Genomic DNA, 6,381 nt, shown 5'->3' with positions numbered 1-6,381 from the left:
TATTTATATAATGCATGGAAGTAATGAAATCAGGATTTCCATGCATTAGGGTCATTTACAATTTTAATACCATATCCCACTAGGAAATATTTAGAGCTGTCAGGACCAATGTGGCTTTTAAAGTACCATGTATGTCTTTCTGAAAACACTTTATTAACCAAGATTGCTTAAGCAACAACAACAAAATGCAGTGACACTGTGTTTAAAAGAGAGATAAATACCCAAAACTAAGATGTAAATGTGTCATAAGCTCTTAACTCCAGCTGTAAAAGAAGAAATGAAACAAAGCACTCAAAATACTTTGACTTGCAAAAGTATTCATATGTTTTTAATATTTTCACAAACTCTAATATGTTCTATAGAAATTTTATGTTATAGATAATCTTTTGTTATAGAATAACACAAAGTAGAACTTACGTACAAATTGGAAGAAAAAAAGATACTCTACTTTCAAGATTGTTTTTTTTTTTTATTAAAAATAAGAAAGCCAAGATGGGATTGATATTTGTTTATCCCTTTAATCTGCTACCCCTAAATAAAATCCAATGTCACCACTAACTTTTCAGGTATGTTTCTCCACCTTCATGTTATTTAACTACTATTTACCAATAAACTTTTTAGATTTATTCTGACATTGCCAATGGGTGCATGCTGATAAGCCAAGGTGAAGGTTCTGAAGGTATTGGGTTGCGTTGGGTTTTTTTAGGGGTATCGGATGAAATAGTGCTGCGCAGAAGCACACCCGTATGTGGAACGTGAAAATGGAAACGAAAACACAACTTTTCTAATTAACCTACTGAACCAGTCACACCAAGGTGTATGAATACTTTTACATACTCTGGTTGGTGATCAGAGGAGAGAGTGACTTATTTGTTAATGTGTGCAAACAAGCTGTGTTTGTACATTTATTGTCTCTTTCTGTGTTTGTGTTTATTCAAGTCTGAAAAGACATTAATTATAAATATTCAAAATCTGTATCTCTGCATGCTTAATATATATATATATATATATATATATATATATATATATATATATATATATATATATATATATATATATATATATATATATACATCCATATATTCACTCCAATCTGCTTTGGTCCAGCATATCATCCTCTGCTTGCTCTTTATGCCTCTCCATGAATGTATGCTTGTACTTCACTGATGCAGAAACTTGCAGGTTCTGGAGCCTTTCATCCAAACATAGAAAACATGGTTAGATGTGCATTTTAAAAATGTTTTGTTTTTCCAGTTAAGAGCAATAAAAATGCATTAAGACAGAAATGTGGAATAAATTAAAAGTATCTATAATGCTTTACTAAAAGTTATTTTTTTGAAGCTACTTTTAACCTGAACATTGAGCCACTTTGGATACATATTCTAATTCGGCGGTTTTCAAAGTGTGAGGCGCGCCTCCCCTGGGGGGCGCCAGAGCACTTTAGGGGAGGCGCGGTGCGAGGGAAAAAGTAAACCGGAAAAGCTATCTGCTTGCCGTCTACTGATTTTAGAGAAACGTCTTTTACGCACACGATCAGCTTTAGGAAAAAGCTGGTACTGTGGGGTGCGCGTGTGGAGCGGGGATCAGTGGAAATGTTTCCCTCCTTAGAGGATGTTTTGGCCAGTGATGTCAGTAACGTTACTGACGTCGGACCACTTTTTTCCAACGAGTAATCTAACGCGTTGCTATTTCAAATCCAGTAGTTAGACTACAGTTACTTATCAAAATCATTTTTGCGTTACTGTGCGTTACTGTCTTCTTTTGTTATTTAATCGTATTTCCTCTACTCTTCTTGTCAAGTGACCGACGTCTCAACATAAATATAAACAATGGAGGGAGATGCGCATTTTGTTGGTGGAAAAACTGGAACTAGTTTGAGTTTCTGTCGACAAGTCCGATTATTATAAGCGGCTTTGGGCTTTTTTTTTTTTTTAAAGTCGCTTGAAAATTTTACGAGTTGCTGGTTGCGCCTTTTTGGGCTCGTTTTTGAACGTGAAGTTGCTCATTTGGGGTTGGAAATAAGCAGAAACTCAATAAATCCCAGAATTTGTCCGTCATTAAGGTAGTCTTACTCAGTCTCTCCTTGTTCATCATTTTCCGGATGATCCGTCCCGCTATATCTTTGTTAATGTCAAGTTAATGTGTTACCTCTGAAAGACGTCGTGCTTCACGTTGCGCTCCAGAAAACTACAAACATCGAGACCAATATGAACAGCGCAATAAACGTTAAAACAGCCACGAATAAACGTGTCCGTAGTTGCCAATAGTTATAATGGCAAGTTAGCACCGTTATAATTATTAATATTAAGATAAGTGTCACAAATCTGTGCAACCATCTGAGCTGTGGAGCTGCAGGAGGAGCTCTGTGCGCTGCGCTGACACCAAACGCAGGGCCGTAACGCAGAATCTGGAGGCTGGGGGGAGGCAGGGCTTTAAAATCCTTCTTAGAGTTTTCAAGACAACAGTGGACCACACAAACTACTCACGTTTTTTATTTTTCTACAATCTCCTCTTCAGTTCAACCTTATCAGTGGAGACACATTGTTGATGTTACCATTATAAAATAGCTGACAATTAGGTATTAGCAAAGATCAATGTGATTTTCACAGGAGGCAGAGCGTTGTTGTTAGCAGCTGCTGAAAGTAACTAAAAAGTTACTTTTAATGTAACTTAGTTACTTTCCAAATCAAGTAGTCAGTAATATAACTAAGTTACGTTTTCAAGGAGTAATCAGTAGTCCGATTAAAGTTACTTTTTCAAAGTAACTATAATCGGGGCTGAAGGTGGGAGTTTTTGCAACTGAACTGTGACATGGAGCTCATGTCACAGTTCGGGGGTTGGGGGTGGGGGGGCGCAGCAGGCATTGTGCTCCTTGGAGGGGGGCTCACCCTTTCATACTTTGAAAACCCCTGTTCTAATTTATTGAATATAAGTATTTTTTGAATAATAACTTTTAACTTTAAGCTTATTACATTTTAAATTTAAATTCAAATTATTTGTTGTTACAATCTTTTAAACCACACGATGTGAAACTGAATAACTAAAATAAAAATGATAGATAATTTTTTTATACGGCTGACTACAGAAACCTACACGTTTCCCTGTTGTTGTTGTTGTTGTTGTTGTTGTTGTTGTTGATGGAGGCAAATGTTTTGCTAGTAAATTTTCTTGTAGTTTTAGGATGTTCCACAGTTTTTGACATGTGACATTTCAGGTTTTTGGTCTTTTCTGTGCCTGCAGCTGTCATTTAAGGTGCTGAAATGGTGAAAGTGCGTGATGCAGCAATAGTTGTCCGAGGTGCTGAATACTTCACAGCTTCCTCCTAATAAAAGTGTGACTTGAGTGCTGTTTGCCTCTGCACTTTCACACATCATCTCACACCTTCCAGGAAAAAAAGAAAGAAAGGGAGAGAAACCTCATTCTGAAAGACCTTCTCAAGCAGTTATTCACAATAAAGCTGAGAAATCCAACTGATTTTCAATAATACATAAAAGCTTCAGTAGATACGATCTAAACATAAAAAAGCAACATTTTACGACCATTTAGTCCACTTCAGGTGGATTTTACATGACATTGTGAAAAGAAAATGTCTAAAGTAAACAACTTCAGTCACAACTATTTCTTTTGATTTACTTTGTATACTTTATGTAAAAAATTACTTTAAAGCCCCCAGGCATTCCTCTCTGTTGGTTTGCATTAGAAAATGCACAAATTCTTCTGTTCATCTTTGCCTTGTGTGGATATTTACAATCATGATATACTGTATACACAGTTGTGATAAATACAGAAGAAAGGAATACTGAGAACAGGATATTTAAAGTGCCACAAGCCAGAGTCGTACCCAAATAGAAAAATTGTGTTTACTAAAGTTTTATTTTTTTATCTGACTTTGCTTTTAAACTGGATAATTATTCTGTCAATGCAATTTTAATCAAATTCTATGTAAATAACAACTTCACTACAGCATTATGATTTCATAAAGGTTCATGACAGACATCCCAAGTTAATCTGAATTTCTATGAATAATTAGGAACACAAAAGTGAAAGTATGTAGGTTAGACTTAACGTTTAGAGAAACCCACTGCAAAAATGAGGCTACATTAGGATCCAGTTCAATAAAACAAGTAGTATAAAATATTTTTTTTTTTAGTAATTAAACTTTGATTAATATATGTACCTAAAATAAAAGCTAAAACTTTGTATTAATTTCTTGACCAAGAAAACTCAAGAAGCTATTGTTATAGTTCCAGGTCAATGGTTCTTCACCACATCTATAAATATTAACCAAGGGTAAAATTAGAAACTTGCTCTCTATGGGTAAGTGTGGACAGTAATCTACTCCAAGTAGTAGCTAGTTCTGAGAAGTAGAATACCCTTTATCTGTGTGTGCATGTGTTTTGAAGGCTCCTATTGGAATGAATTATTTAGCTCCAAGTCTCCTTTGCTTATCCACGGTCCACTGACTGCAAGCATGTACCATTCTGCACCCAGTGGCAGAAAAGAGCAGCCTAGCTCGCCATCCGCCTCTCTGCAGTGCAGTGACCCTGTCTCATCCTGTAATTTCACCGCGAGTGTCTTTAACATGTGCACAGGTTTAAAAAAAATCTTACAAATAAAGGGCAAGAAGTATGAGGACAGAGACAGATAAAAAGAGAAGCTGTACAGTAAGGAAATGTCCTCGGTCCAGGAAGGTCTGCCATCCGTGAGCTGGATTCCAACAGTCAAGAGTTAGCTGCGACAAATCATGTAAAATATTCATCCATGTGATGGTCTCAATAATGCATAATCCCTGAATTTACCACCCAGAGCTGCGCAGCACTCTGCTATGACCTGACTGCCACCAAGCACTTGAAGTACAATGGATCAAAGATCTGCCTGCTTTTAAAATATGAAAGGAAAACCATTTCGAATTCAGATTAAGTGGCCCAAGCTGTCTTGAAGTTGCTGATTTCTGAGTCTTTATTCCATTCTGTTGCTGAAATCAAAGTAAAAAAGTCCTGAAGCAATAGGAGGGTTAATCATGAGAAGAGGGATAAAAGAGCACAGCAATGTCCCGCTTGTTTACTTTTCACTCTATGTTATTAGTTTGAGAGGCATTGCAGTGACTAGAGCCTGTTAGTGTTCCACGCATCAAACAGCTACAGTCCAAATATAGATTGAAAACCCAGTGGATCTTTAATTGACATCCTCAATCTGTCACAGGCAGAAGATGATGTGACTGTCAGACTGGAGACTGAGACAGATTGGTTACTGTGTGTGTCTGCACCACAGCTCCCCCTTCATCTCCATATTCAGCCTCCATCCATCCCTTAATCCGACTTCAGTGAGGCTCATTTTACCAGGCACACACAGGAACTCACATGCTTTAGCTCTGTCACCATCTCAACTACTCTTACATCTTCCCGAGACACGTGCAGCTTTTTTTGTTTTCTCCAACAAACACATGTGCTGGAACACATATGTGCATGCTCAGTGACTCAAGTAGGGATTAAACTGAACTGTTGAGCTGTTCAGAGGCAGGAGATGGGCTACTCAAAGGCACAGTGACTCTATTTTACTGAGATGTTGAGCTGTCGCTACTCTAAACGTTGAACACATTTGTGTGTACATGCCTGTTAGAGATGATAGCCACATTTAGTCTTACGAGTGACCTTTAAATGTGTGCAAATGAAGAATAAAGCATCTTCTAGCTGCACAATAATTCATGTGATTGTCTGTCTTTTATACGCCATAATGAACTTTCCTCTTTTCTTTACCTTTAACAATTCCACAGAAGTTCCTACAATAATCATCATTTGAATATGCTCATTTACATTTTGTTCTGAAAGTATGTTTGTTACTACAGATACATAATTTTAAACTCAATGAGTAACTGTTTGAAAATGTGACAATTTCAACATTGACAAAACAAAGCAGACATTTCAGGCGCAGCTTGGTGCTTGAGTTACAGTGCAACCCATGTATTGAGGCCTTATTCCTCGACACGACCGTCACAGATCCGATGACCTTTGCCCCATGTTCTTCCTCTCTCTCGCAACACACTTTACTGTCTCACATCTGTCAAAGGCCACAAATAAAAACCTTTAAAAATAAAAAGACAAAGTGACTCTAGTTTGGAAATTCAGGGGAAGATTTTCATGAGGGAGTCCAGCTTGCAGCTACTCAGATCAAATATGTTAGAAAGAAAACTTCTAGGAGTCAAAAACACCTTGCAACCATCTGAAAAAGAAGATGGAGAACTATAATATTTCTTATTAAGTCAGTCGTATGTTTCTTTCTGTCTGGAGATATTTTGGGCATAGACCTGGAAAAATAAGCATCACAGCAGATTCACAAAAGAAAAAAAAATCAACAGCTTTACAAGCTATACATGCTATTTGA

This window comes from Gambusia affinis, linkage group LG09, assembly GCF_019740435.1.
Source record: "Gambusia affinis linkage group LG09, SWU_Gaff_1.0, whole genome shotgun sequence".
Taxonomy (NCBI): domain Eukaryota; kingdom Metazoa; phylum Chordata; class Actinopteri; order Cyprinodontiformes; family Poeciliidae; genus Gambusia; species Gambusia affinis.
The sequence above is the reverse complement of the archived record's forward strand: the minus strand, read 5'-3'. Positions refer to the sequence as shown.